The 14,981-nt window shown below is 42.2% G+C and overlaps 1 protein-coding gene and 1 pseudogene across 1 annotated transcript in view; both read left to right on the plus strand.

The window, feature by feature from the left end:
• Positions 1 to 14,981, plus strand: part of LOC142312802 (uncharacterized) — an 87,885-nt gene that overhangs the window by 7,745 nt on the left and 65,159 nt on the right. The window lies entirely within an intron of this gene.
• On the plus strand, positions 8,057 to 8,237 carry LOC142313438 (U2 spliceosomal RNA; annotated as a pseudogene).

Consider the following 14,981-nt stretch of genomic DNA (forward strand, 5'->3'; position numbering starts at 1 on the left):
TAGCTGTGCTTTTGTGGTGCCCACAAAAATGCAGCCTGTCAATTATTCTTGCGTTTTTCACCCATTGAGTTGAACGAGATGTGAAAAAACGCAATGAAAAACGCAAATTGCAAAATTACCATCGTATATTAGGGACACGACGTCGGCGTTAGGTAGACTGGACGGTATTCAACTTAGTTCCAGTATGGTTCTGGTTACGGCCGACGTCGAGTCCCTGTATACGTCAATTAGACATGTGGATGGGTTGCGAGCAGTTTCTTTATTTTTAAAAAACAGTACATTGGAAGGATCAATGGTTGAACTACTTCTGATGTTGCTTGAATTCATTCTAACTCATAACGTGTTCACCTTTGATGGAAAAAAATTTTTACAGACGCAAGGCACGGCAATGGGGGCGGCGTGTGCCCCCTCCTATGCCAATTTATTTCTAGGAGCTTGGGAGAGGGATATATTTTTAAGTGAAGCCATCCCAGGTTGTAGTCGCATCCTTAATTGGATGCGCTACATTGACGATATTCTTTTTATCTGGGATGGCTCCGCCCTTGAACTTAATGAGGTGATGCAAGCCTTGAATAACAACCAACAAAATATTAGGCTAACATTTAAACAAGGCAGAGAACTTGAGTTTCTTGATATTTTTATTAAAGCGGGAATAGATGGTTGTTTATCAACATCCATATTCAGAAAAAGCACAGCAACTAATAGCCTTCTCCATGCTACATCGTCTCATCCGAAGGCAGTAATTTCAGGTATCCCGGTTGGACAGTTCCTACGAACAAAAAGAATTTGTTCAGATCAGGACATGTTCGAAAAACAATCCAAGGAATTGGCAAATAGGTTTTTAGAAAGAGGTTATAATAAGAAAGTAATACGTAGAGGTTATTGGCGGGCTGCACACTGTTCTAGGGATTCGTTATTGTTTCCTAATGAGTCTCGACAAGGTGGAATTAGCAAGACTAAGGAAGAAAATAGGGGACAAACACGGTTCATTACCACTTTTCATAATAGCTGGGCAGAGATGAAGAATATTTTGAGCAAACATTGGGACATCTTACGCTCTGATAAAATTTTGAGGGACATCTTACCTCCTACTCCACTGGTTACAGCGAGAAGGTCCAAGACCTTGAAGGACACGTTAGTCCATAGCCACTTTGAGAGAGAAACAAAACAGAAAAGGGTATTGACCTCAGCAGATCAGGGGTTCTTTCCCTGTGGGCTTTGTAAAGCCTGTGCTAATCTCATAAAATCCAAAACCTTCTCCAACCATGACGGTTCTAAAAAATTTACAATAAGAAAACAGCTCACTTGTGCTTCAAAAGGAGTAATTTATCTAGGGGAGTGTCCTTGCAAGAAACTATATGTTGGCTTAACGACACGTGAACTTAAAATTAGGATACGTGAACACTGCAGAGATATTGCCAACGCAAAAACGGCAGATGATAAGACGCAACTTAAAACGTTGCCGCGACACTTTAAAGAATTCCACAACTGTAATCCGTTTCTCCTTAAAGTCAAAGCCATTGACCAGGTAGAGCTGGGAATTAGAGGAGGGGATCTAGGCAAAGTCTTGGCTAGAATCGAAAGTAGATGGATATTTAGGCTTGGCACTTTAAGCCCCCAGGGGCTAAATGAAAATTTAGGATTCGGGGCCTTTTTGTAAATTCCTATGAGTTTGGTATAAGTAATGCCCACTAATTGTAATATTTGGGTCTTTTTGTCAATTCTGCTTTTAGTTGTTTTTATTGTGTTTGGGGTTTTATGGGTTATGATGGGTTATTTATTGTTGTGTAATTATTATGTTTTTCTTTATAGATTGTCATATATTCCTTTCTGATTGTGATATTGATGTGAAGATCCACCAGCAACATCCTGAGAAATTATGTGATTATTGTTTAATAATAGTAATTAAGATGTAGTTTGTGATTAATAAAATTTATATCTATTTTTGTATAACACATTCAGTATGTTTGAATGGGGATTTTAACTGATATTTATTAAATATTATTGTAAATATGATTTTGCATAACGGGTAATTTATAGATTTTGATATGGGATATTAGTCATGAAATGGTTTGTAAAATATAATATGGTCAGGTCACTGGGGAGGATATATGTAACGTAAATGATTGATTAGTTTTGGATAAAGACTGATCTGCTTGTCGAGATAGAGCGCTTATGGTGTCCGAAGCCTCACGGAACCAAAATGCTGAGCACAAACACGTGGGGCACTCTGTGATGTCGGACACTTCCATGTGTCTGACACGCAGATTGCGTTCCACGAGTGCCCGGCAGGAGGTGACGTTTTAAGGAGGGAGGAAGAAGACGTACGTAAGCGCCGCTTACATCATCTGATTGGCAGATCAGGTATATTTATACCCAGCATTCCCGACGACCCAGCACGCCCCCCGTTGAAGCTGGGCGCGAAACGTACGTCGGGGTAAGTAGCTGGCGGCACGGAGATCTATATACCCAGGTGAACCGTGGACATGTGTCTGATGGATCTGATTTTTTCTTCGTCAGGACTTTGACCGGCTTTGCACATACACGGTAGTGCGGTTATCCCCCTAGGGTGGAGGTAATCTGTGCTGTTAGCAACCGGCTCGCCTGTATCATATGGACAATGTCCCCTTTAGGGAATAAGGTCTAACTTAACTTACGGGCAGATCCATCATCCACTAGTCACTGGGTTATTATGCACAGGTTGTACTTAATCTAGATAACTGTGGTGACTTATCATGATTATAGGATATTGGTGTTGTGGCTGACTGATCAGATATATGAGTGTGAATATTGACCAGTATAATTATATATGGCTTAGCGGAGATATCCCCGTTGCGTGATTACTCCGAGCCAAAAGTAGCCGGTAGGATTGGAACATAAGACTGATCCGTCACCCACTACTATTTATCCATGTAGTATGAAATGGATGTAGTCCTGGATGTTTTGTCTGCTGTTTAAACACAGTTTTTTCACATATTGGCGATTAGGTGATTTCTATGTCTGTTTATACGCTGGAGTGGGACTTGAAAGTGGATATTCCATGGTGGAACTTTATTTAGATATTCAAGCCCCTCATCCAGACATGGTATCCCTGCAAGCTAGAATATAATTCTATTTATTATAGTAGATTATTCCACTACGTCCTTGGACTGCATTGATATATGTCACCCCTTTTTCCTGGATTGACCTCATTATGTGCGGTATTATGCTGCTACAGCTTGTTTGTTTACTGTGCACATCTTTTTAATTGTATGTCTATTTTTGTAATAAAGATTACTATTTAATATTTTGGATCCTAGTGCTCCTTTTTTGAAAAAATATTATATGACAAATGTTTTTTCATGGTTTTGTTATAAACGTATCATGGGAGTGTCCGATAATGTAAAGACCTTTTGTGTGTTAATTAAATTGCAAATATAGCTGCATTTCTATGACTAAAAAACGCAGCTATATACGCAAGGTGTGGGTAGTACAGTCACATGTACAGGAAGAGGATTGTACTCACCCAGCTTTCCTTGTGTTGGTAAACAGAAGAGTGAATCCTCCCGGTACTTCCACTCCTGTTTCCAACTTCCGTCCGGTGCCATGTCCAGACAGGAGGTGGAAGCAGCTGCAAAATCAAAAGTGAACAGTAGAAAAAAATATATATCATACTCTCCTGTCTGCAGACTCTCGGGACACGTCCGATCGCTCCAGGACCTGGCGGTAAACAGCTGATGCGGTCACCTGACAGCATCAGCTGACAGTTTAAGTCCAGCGGTGAGGCCGGCTTTTTACCTCCCGGCCGGTTTAAACTATCAGCTGATGCTGTCAGTTGACCGCATCGGCTGATTACCGCCAGGTCCTGGAGTGACCAAACGGGAGTCTGCACAGAAGTGTGTAGTTTGGTTTTTTTCTACTGATGCATCAGCTGATTGTATAAAAGGCTTTTTTACAATCAGCCGATGTGTCATGTGATTCACGTCTTTGAACCTGACACATCATCTGATCTCTTTGCCTTCCAGCAAACCGATCAGATGATATTGGATCCAGATTGGACATCGCGGGACCCTTGACCCAGGACTACGGCAGAGTGGGGTGTCTTTAGTTCAATAAAGATGGAGTCACTAATTGTGTTCTGTTTTATTTCTAATAAAAATATTTTGCTGTGTGTTGTGTTTTTTTATCTTCACTAGAATTCAAGGTGGCCATGTCTAATATTGGCGTCACACCATGAATTTCGGGCTTAGGGCCAGTTGATAATACACAGCTAGCTCTAACCCCATTATTACCCAGCGAGCCACCTGGCACCAGAGTCCCTGGAAGAGTTGGATACAGTGCCAGAAGATGGCGCTTCTATGAAAGCAAAATTTTCTGGGGCAGTTGCGGACTGCATTTCGCAGTGGGGGTGCTCAGAAAGCTTGGGCACCTTGTGCTGAAAATTCCAATCCCCAGCTGCCTAGTTGTACCTGGCTGGACACAAAAATTGGGCGAAGGCCACGACGTGTTTTTTTTTTAATTACTTCATGAAATTCATGAAATAATTAAAAAAAAAAGGCTTCCCTATATTTTCGGTTCCCAGCTGGGTACAAATAGGCAGCTGGGGGTTGGGGGCAGCCTATACCTGCCTGCTATACCTGGCTAGCATACAAAAATATGTCGAAGCCCACGTCATTTTTTTTTACGTTTTACGTTTTTGCGCAAAAAACTCCTGCATACAGTCCTGGATGGAGCTTGCTGAGCATTGTAGTTCTGCAACTGCTGTCTGCTCTCCTGTATATACTAGTGGAGAATCAAGAACAGATTGATGAAGGAAATGACATCAGATCTCTTTTTTTTTTTTTCACCAATCTTTAATGACATTGTTCACTGATAAATAAAATGCAAAAAAACAGTGAACAAAAACGCAGCAAAACGCATGTAGGGAGGCATGTCACCGATGAGCGATTTTGACCGTTTTTGCGACGATTCAGAATCGCTAATAGGTGACACAAGCAAAGACATCGCTAAAGCGACCGGATGTGCGTCACTAATTCTGTGACCCCCAACGAGATCGCTTGAGTGATGTCGCAGCGTGTAAAGCGGCCTTAAGTCCCGTTCTCAACACTTTTTTCTGCAAGTGGCAAAATACAATCCTGATTGGATTTTTGTTTTATTTCAAAAAATCTTTCTTATGTTAGTTATAGTCAGGAGAGTGTTTTTTTATAAGATCATGTCTGTACTGTATTTCCTGTGAGTTAGACATTAATGTGAATGGTATATTTGTTAGGTGGCTGTGGAAGTTAACTGTTAACACTGCTGGATATCCAGCAGGTGAGCAATCAGTATGGAAGGCTGTATGAGCAGTGGTGTGAATATAAGAATGCTTTTAGAGATATTTGTGTGTGGTGGAACTGGGTAAAGATAAAAACTAAAGGTTTCTTCAAGACAGCAGGTTATAGTGCGGCGGCTGCTAAACGGTAACAATTAGTTATTTTAAATGCACGTTTAAGTGTTCTCTATAAGTTAAGGGAGGCAGGACTGGAGGGGGAGGTTTTGGAGGTGAAAAGGGAAATTAATGATTTTTTTATTTGAGAGCTGAAAAAGTAATGTTTTTAGGGCTAAGGTGGATAAAATGAAGCAAGATGAAAAATGCTCACGTTTTTTCTTTAAAAAGTTTTTTGGAAACAAACAGTATAGATGTTTTGTATGTAGCAGATGGAAGTGAGGTAAGTGGGAATGATATGTGTGAAGAGGTGGCTAAGTTTTATAAGGATCTGTATGGGGTTAAATGGAGGGATAAGGTATTGGAAGATCAGTTTCTGAGTGTGTTAGATAAGAAACTGAATGACAGTGAAAGAGTGTAATGGGTGAGATATCGGGTGATGTACAGTATGGCGCTGAATAAGACGCAAGGGGAGGATGCGCTCCCAGTGGAGTTTTATCATGTGATGTCGGGTGTGATTGGGAAGGATTTTGTGGATGTGTATAGATATATGTGCACAAATCTGAAAGTGGAGAGAGCATGCATGCAGTTATGATTGTTTTGTTGCCAAAAAAAAAGGGATGTGAAGAACCTGAAAAATTGGAGCCCGATAACTTTGCTGAACTGTGACAATAAGGTTTATGTAAAGTTGTTGGCAAACAGAATGCGTGATGTGATTGTGAATGTGATCGGGGATGAGCAGTGCTGTGCCGTCCCTGGAAGACGGATACATGAAGGTGTGTGAATGTTAAGGGATCGTTTGTGGGATTGGACGGAAGAAAGGAGTGTTCGTGCTGAAATTAGATTTTGAAAAAGTGTATGATAGGTTGTCACATAAGTTTTTGTTTAGGGTGATGTGGAGGATGGGTTTTCCGGCTGAGTTTGTGAGGAAAGTGTGATGTCTGTATACAGATATATACAGCTGTGTGTTGTTAAATGGGTATGTGGGAAGGAGAGTGAAGGTGTTATCTGGGGTGCGGCAAGGGTGTCTGTTATCCCCTGTTGTTTTTATTTGTGCGATTGAGCTTTTGCTTTGTATGTTGCGGAAGGATAAGGTGATTTGGGGTTTAGAAGTGCCAGGTGGTGGGGGGAGGAAGTGGAAGCTGAGTGCTTATATGGATGATGTCTGTGTGTTGTGCGATTCTGAGTTCTGTGGGACGAGTGAAGCTGTTAGTTTCCATCTTTTGTGGGGCGTCCGCATTTAAAGTGAATTGGGAGAAGAGTGAGTGTAAAAGTTTTGGTGGAGGGAGTTTAAGTAGGGATTCTGGTGTAAATGAGGTGAGTGGGCCTATTAAAGTATTGGGGATTCTTTTTTCAGAGAAGTTGTATGGGAATGAAAGTTGGGATGAAGTGAAAGCATGAGTTGAATGGAAGTTGTGTTTTTGGAAGTTGAGGAATCTTACCTTTTTTGGAAAAATGTTAGTGATTAAAAGTTGGTGTTGCCGATTTTTTTGTATGTGGCGGTGGTTTTCTCTCCCAGATATACAGTATACAGACTATGATATTGAATAGAATTTTGTTTGTTTTTTTGTGGAATTCCAAAATGGAGAGGGCTAGGAGGGAGGTTTTGGTAAAGAGAATGGAGAAAGTTGGGTTGGGTTTTCCCAATTTAGAAGTGTTCTTTGGTGTGAATATTATTGTGTTTGTGTCAGGTGTGATTAGGGCGAAGGGGAAATGTTCTTGCATGAATAGGTTTCTGTTTGGTGCGTATTTGTTTCGTTTGAAGTGGCAGGAGAGAGATTTGCGGTGTCCGTTTGCCTTTGAGGTGCCTGTGTGGTATGTGTGGGTCTATAAGTTGTTGTCAAAGTATGAATTGTGTGATGCGGATGTGAGATTGTTGGAAAGGAAAAAAGCCGTGTACAGAATGATTGAGTGTAGAGAGACAGAATGAGGGATTAATTTAGTGAGAGGGAGTGATGTCCAAAAGGTGTGGAAGAAGAAACGGATGGATGGTATGACTAATAGACAGAGTGAGATATTGTGGCTGTCATTGCATGGAGTGTTGCCTGTAAGGGAGTTCCAGAGGAATCGTGGTTTGGTGAGGAGTGAAATGTGTCCAAGAGATAATTGTGGTGGAAGGGAGAGTGTGTTACATTTGTTCTGGAATTGTAAGTATGCTAGAGGTGTGATTGGTAGAGTTGGTCCATTATGTAAGGAGTTGTGAAGGGTGAAGTTGCTATCTTTTGAGTTGTTTATGTTTGGGTTGGGATTGTGTGATTGTCAAAAGGAAAGAGTGTTCTGGCTGATGCTTGCGTGTATCAAGAAGGTTTTATGGGATGTGAGGAATGTTTTGGTGTTTAAGAGGAATGAAATTGAGGTTAAGGAGTGTCAGGATGCCTTTGGAGAAATTATACATCTGTTTTTTGTAGGATAAGAGGAGGAAGGGGGATGCTGATGCTGAGGGGATTTGGAAGTTGCTCAAGTGGAGACATATTGTTAATGTTCCATGATTGTTTTCTATGTATGTTTTTCTGTGCGTAATTAAAGTACTTTGACCCTATGATGATGAGAACAGCATTTTTGTCACGTGATGGTTCATGACGTAGCTGTTTTGGGACTGTTTACTTCGAGTGTTTTTATGCCGTTGGATCTTCCCCATCTGAGGAAAAAAAAATGACTACGACTTTTAAATACAAACGTAAAATTCTGTACTTATCAGTTTAATATCTGATACGTCCCCTATCTGGGGACCATATCTTAAATGGATTTTTAGAACAGGGAGATGGAAGAGCTTGGTCTGTCCACTCCACGCATTGACCTGGTATTGCAGTACTCCAGGACCGGTGCACCCCTTTCTTAACCCAGTTTCCAAAAGCAGAATTGAATTCACCTGATTGTCCGATTAATGAATTGATTGAAAGCAATTACGTTCATATGCTCAATTTGGCCAATTAACTTTTGACACTTTCGCCCCTTTTTTTTTCAGTTTTATTTCCTTTGGTTGAAAGCTGCGCCAAATAGCAAACTCATCTCGACTCAACTTGACCAACTCTGCTATGTCCTGTGCAGTATTGTGTTCTCTATCTTATCTATATCACTTTCAATTGAATGGAATTGATCCCTTTTGGACAAAGTGGATTCAGCTGCTGCTGCAATGACTGCAGGTGTGAGAAGATGCAGAATTGTTATCAGGTGTTATCAGCTTCAACTCCAATTAAAGTTACCTGTTTATTACTACCATGCATTGTTTTTGGTTGTTTTGTTTTAGCTATGATGATGTCTCTCCTGATCTGTTGGCTCCCACTCCTGGTGGGAGAGTTTGCTTGCTCTTGGACTTTCAAAAAGAGGAGGTCATGATGGACATTTAGCTTCTGAGCCCAACTGGGGACAGCCATGGGTGATGAATGTGTTGCAAATCGCTGCGATGCATGATACTGCAACATAAGTACTGTATAATACTAAGAATGTGAAGTATATGAAATGAATTAGTACTTTCATTAAGCATACTTAAACGACTAATTATGAAAAAACTGTAAAAAGCACTCTCAGAAAGCCCCTAAGTTTTGTTAGTAATGTGCATAACAAGAAGAGACGGAACACTGGCGTGTCATGATGCAGCCATGGAACGTCAATGTAATCTCTGCACGTCACAATGTCGGCTGACCTTACAATAAGTCTGCTGCCTATAAAGCCAGCTGCGCAGCAGTAGTTGTTCAGTGGGTGAGATAGTGGGCTAGGGGAAGGAGGGGGCCTCTCACTCTTGTTCTCGGGTGGTAGAGGGGATGACAGGGGAAGGAATGTGGGTGGTGGGAGGGATGCAGGGGGCAGGGATTGGGGACTGGGGGGAGGGAAAGGATTTAAGGCTGGGGGGGAGGGAAAAGATTGGGATCTGGGGGAGGGTGGAATGGCTTTCTACGGGTATGGATGGGAAATGGTGGCAGAGAAGGAAAAGTCAGGCAGCCTGTCCTGTCTGTCTTTTTGTATCATGAATTGGAAAGACCAGAAGGGGGAGGTGCTTGTGTCCAAAAGGAGGAGTTATTCAGATTCATTGCATTGTTTGGCTGCAAAACACGCCAGTCTTTTTGTTTTTGTACTGCAAAACAACCTTTTCAATGTTTGGCTTGGGTGACAAGATGCCTTCTGTAGGTGTGGGTTTGTCTCCATCTCCCTAAGATGTGGCCAGCATGGGCCAGGGTGCCACGCGAGGCCGAAACCATTTCAGGCTATCGCTTCTCGGACTTTTGGTTGAGATCAGGTGCAGAGACTTCATTGTTTTTGTGCCTGGTTTTGGTCGGAAGGTACTCGACGTACTCGGCTCCTTGGCTTGGGGAACTCGTCTCACCTCACGGTGGGACTTTACCCCTCTGCTGCTATTGGGGAGCTGGATTAGTCCTCGGACAATGAGCGGTGATCCCTCGGCGAAAGGCCGAGCCCGTGTGGGACTTTTGCCAATCAGTGGTGGAAATGCTGTTCTTTCAACATTAACTTTCTGGCTCTGGCCAGTTGAAGAACTCTGTTAAGATCAAGGTTCTACAGAATCATCGTGGGTACGGACACCCAGGTGCGTTATTTAACGATGTATTACATGATTTATTGGGCGTAAAATGAGAATCGGTGTACTGTCTGCAAGAAAGGGGACAAAGTACCTATATTCTCACGTTTGAGACCAAGGCTGCCTACAACAACTTCTGTGAGCGAGTTAAGGGTGATTCATGTAATGAGCTGTTGGAGGGGGTGGTTTTTACGTACTTGTATGGCGGTGATGAAACCACGGTGGTAATGTACATGTACAATCCCTATGTCCCCGTCCCCGAGGATGACATAGAGCTATTCCTGGGAAGGAATTGTACCTTTGTTCGCTCCGCAGGAAAACTTATGGGCCAAAGTGGTTGCTGGAGCTGAAAGCGAAGGTTCTTAGTACGTTTTAAGCCAGACCCTGGGAGTGCAGGAGGCCATATGCACCTTCCTCCACAATGGTGCTGGGGCAAAACCACGGCAGTCTATTCTACAATGGACAGCCGCTCATTTGTAGGAAGTGTGGCGGCCTTGGTCATCCGCAGAGCAAATACGGTAATGCAAAAGTAAACGAGTGCCATAACTGCGGCTAGTGGGGTGACAGCTCAAAAGAGTGTAGGGTTGCGAAGACTTGCAGCTGCTGTGGATCAGTGTCTCACCTTTTTAACAGCTGCTCGGTTCGGCGACTGGGGGATCCCCAGACACCTGTGGCTAGTTCCCCAGGAGTGCCTACCAGCAGCAGGACCTCTGGCCGTAGCTTTGCTGACGTTGCTGCGAGTCGGCCATAGACTGGCCCAGTTGGTACATGCTCGGAAAACCAGTCAAGTGACCCCCGCCAGAGATGGGCCACTACCCACTCCAGCAGGTTACTAGGTTACACCTGGTGGGGAGCGTGGATGCCCCCAGAACGGTTCTGGGGGAAGGCCAAGTCAGCCTAGCTGCTTGGCAGTTCCTGAACCTTCCATGGAGCCCCAGATGATGTCCGAGACGATGAGGGATGACCATCCAGATGTGGACCAACCAGATGACCAGAAGGTTGTCCAGCCAGATGACCACTCCAAAGACGGTCCTATTTTGTCCAGTGATGTCTCCCATAAAGACCATACAAATGTGGATCCTGTCGGTGAGGAGGTACCTCTTTCTGGAAGTCCGGACACCATGACCCTGGTACCCCCAGGACAGAGAGATCGGAGGGATTTAGGCTCCAGGAGAGGTTGTGTAAATCTTACCAAGAAAAAGAGGAAAGATAGCCTACAGTGCCTAAATGGGACAGGAGCCCGTTGGGGACAAATATGGACCCAGACTATCAGGACTCTGAGTCTGACGCCACTGGCAGCATGGTAACATTTGGATCACCACCAGGATGGCCCGATTTGTATGACTTAGAGAGTTCTACAAGATAAAATTCCCATTGGCTGAAATTAAAATTGCCTTACTGAATGTGAGAAGTTTAAAAAGTCCAATAAGAAGAGCAGCCTTGTTTGCATGGCTGATGACTCTGAGCTTTGAGTCTTTCTTTTTGCAGGAGTGTGGGATTGGACATGATTAAGCATATGCGGACATTAAAAAGGACTGGATTGTGGGGCCCTCTGTTTGGTCAGGGTCAAATGAAAACAAGGCTGCAGGTGTGGGAATTTTATTTAAAAATGCAAATGTTAAAATTTTGTTCCTGAAATTTCTCCTGGTCGTGCACTATTAACACATGTTGTTTTAGATGGGTTATTATGTTGTTTTACCAATGTGTATGCTCCCACTGATAAGAATGAACGTTCCTCCCTTTTTAATGATATGCAATTGTTTTTAACAGGTCCATCCCATTTGGTGGGAGGGGATTTTAATTGTGTAATGTTGGGGGAAAGGAGAGGGGGCGTTATAACACCCATAAGCCTGACAAGACATCTAGTCAGGTTAAGAATGTTTTATTGGATTTTAAATTGCAGGATGCATGGAAAAAGGTCCACCCATCTGACCCTGGGTATAGATGGAATAAGGGCACTGTTTTCTCCTGTATAGATTTTATTTTTCCTTTCACAGATACCTTCACCCCCAAAACAGCTGGCTTAATCACAAATATATTCTCGGACCACACTTTTGTGCATACTACATTGGAACATACTGGAGAGGTGAAGATGGGTAAGGCTATGTTCACAATTCCGCTATTTTGTATCAGTCACAATCCGCCGCTCTTATAAACAACGCAATCCATTTGGCGGATTCCGTTGTTTCCCATAGACTTGTAAGAGCGGCGGACTGCGACTGATGACCTTGCTTTGCATCAGTCGTTTACTGACTGAACACCGGGCAGAAAGAACGCAGAATGTAAAGTTTTTTGACTCATTAAAAAAATGCACCATGCAGGAATCCGTCGCAATCCGTCAATCGTGTAATTGTTGTCTATGGTGCTGCATTCCGTCGTAATCCGTTGCACGACGGAATCCAGTGCTGGATTCCATCATTTTCTACTGAGCATGCCCAGGATACACACAATCATATTGCAAGCTCCTAAATTAGGAAAGGTATATAAAGAAGCTGTAATTAACACACAGACAATGCTGCATGTACCTGAAGAACAATACCATAAAGAAGAATTGGACTTAAAGAACCATACGCAGCAGGACCTCGCAGTGTCAGTGGGTTTTTTTTCTGAAATGTATGCATTTGAACAGTAAATTTTTTAAATAAAGAGCTTGTTCTCTCTTTTTTGCAACGGTTTAAAAAAAAAAGAAAAAAATTACTTATGAAAATATGCACAATCTGTTTAGTTTGCATAATTTTCCGCCTTTTTAGTTTTTGTATTTGCTGTAAATTTTGGTTTGTGTAAAAATAATGGTGTTGTGGATTTATCCACATTGCTTGAAAGAGAAAGGTTATGCACTTTGGTGCTGGGGATATCTTTTAAGGTTTAAACGCTACCCTGGGTGTGCGGGTAGTTAATGGTGTCTGTTGAGGTGGGAAAAATGAAATTACAGAGGGAGGGAAATGTGGGTTTGGAACACTAACTGGAGAATTGGATTATTGGGGAAGGTGGGTTAGGGTAGGGATATTGAGGGCTTATGGGATTATTGGGGGGTAGGTGAGTTGTGGTGGGGATATTGAGGGCTTATAGGATTATTGGGGGTAGGTGGGTTAGGGTGGGGATATTGAGGGTTTATGGGGTTATGGGATTATTAGGGGTGGATGATTTATTTTTTTTTTTGTGGCGGTAGCTTTAACATGTTTTGCTTTTCCCGAAATTTAATGTGTATTTTCTTTTTCTTTGAAACTTTACCCATTTATTTACCCAAAAACTTTATTTATAATGGTTTTTTTTTCTTTTCTAAATAGCTCAAACTTCACCCAAAGGACTAAGCCGGAAAACAGAACAGCTTAAAATTATTGAAACCACACATGTAAGTATCTTTGCAGGCCAATGTACCGGTGAATAGCCACCAGCTTTTTTTCTAATGTGTTTTTCATTTTTGTTTTCTAAATAGCCAAAAACTTCACCCAAGGTACCAAGCTGGAAACAGTACAGGTTCAAATTATTGAAACCACACATGTAAGTATCTTTGAAGGCCAATGTACCGGTGAATAACCACCGTCATATTTTCTTCTTTTTTTTTGTCTCAATAGCCGTAAGTGTAAGAACATGTCTTCTTCTGGGAGCCCCCCTCCAAGGCATCAGAGATTGCAAGTAATTACTGACAACATAATTGACTTTTTAATCTGAGAGCAACTAGAACTACATTTGGACAACTTGCATATAAGAAGAGGAAGCTGCAGCACAGGGACACCAAGAAGAAAGGGAACGGGGTGGTGAAATTCCTGGAGAAGGCTCGCAACATGTAAGTATATTCATATAACTAATATCACAAAAATTACACCACAGAATAGATACCACAAAACCATACATTCCACAACCGGTGACGAGGCGATACCATTACCAGACTATCGTGGTAAGTTGGGTAGATGAATCACAGCACGTACGCTCCAGCAAAACATAACCAAAATTAATAACAACATAACAATTGGCTAACATGTTGCTGTAGCTAATGTTTTGATTCTAATTTTAGGTTGAAGGTGATGCCCACCGTAGAGATCCTCCAAGCGGCTCCCAGGGTCATCGTTAGCACGGCGGTGGTCAACAGCGTGTGAGTTTTTGTTTTTCAACTTTTTTTTTGGTGGTATTAGCAATTGTGAAAATGCATTAGTAATTACTTGTTTTTAATGTAAAATATTGTTTTGATTCCAAAAGTTTCACAGCGGCAGCAGGACAAGGAGTCTGATGGGGAGGAATCCGGACTTGATGTGGACCTCCTCATTGACCTCGTCCATGCAAGGCAGCTGTTGTGGGACATGCAAGACCACCACCATGCTGATACTGTAGTTACCCGGCGGCTCTGGGACGAAATTGCTTTAGTAGTGATTGATGGATGGGAGGATCACAACGTGAGGGCACAGAACCTAGCACGAAATATAGCTACTTTACTAAATGTCCTTGCCAGCTTTAAAAAGAATGTAATTACACTATCTTTTTGTTCATTTGTAATGTTTTTGTGCTTAATGTATTTTTACACCAGCATGCTGGTGAAAAATAAAAGCTAATTTTTATTTTTTTTTATTTGTTTACTCCCACAGAACGTTTACTAACACAATGGAGCCTGCAATCCCTGCCCAGCATCCACACTCTATTCAACTTTCCGTTCCTTTCCCGTCTCCACTTTCTAGCCCACATTTGTCAGTCCCATCTCCATCCCCAGCCTCACTGTCCGCTCCACCTACACTCACTACCCCGTACCATCATTCTGTTTCTGACCCCCTCTTACTCTAAACCCAGCCATCAGCCATTTTCTGTCTTTCAAACCTCTTTTCTTCCTACCACTTCTCTTTGTTTTGTCACACCTTCCCCTTCTGTATTACTTTCTGCCCAAACTTTCCCCATCCTCTCTTCATACCTCATCTGTTGAAGGGGGCAGCCCTGTGAGCCTCTCCAGCCTTATCTCCACCCCAAATACATATCAAAATTTGTAAAAAATCTTTGTGTTTTTAAGAAAATAATTATTTATAGAGTAAAAATAAATAATGTGTTATTGAATTTTAGTTT

This window comes from Anomaloglossus baeobatrachus, chromosome 5 (assembly GCF_048569485.1).
Source record: "Anomaloglossus baeobatrachus isolate aAnoBae1 chromosome 5, aAnoBae1.hap1, whole genome shotgun sequence".
Taxonomy (NCBI): Eukaryota; Metazoa; Chordata; class Amphibia; order Anura; family Aromobatidae; genus Anomaloglossus; species Anomaloglossus baeobatrachus.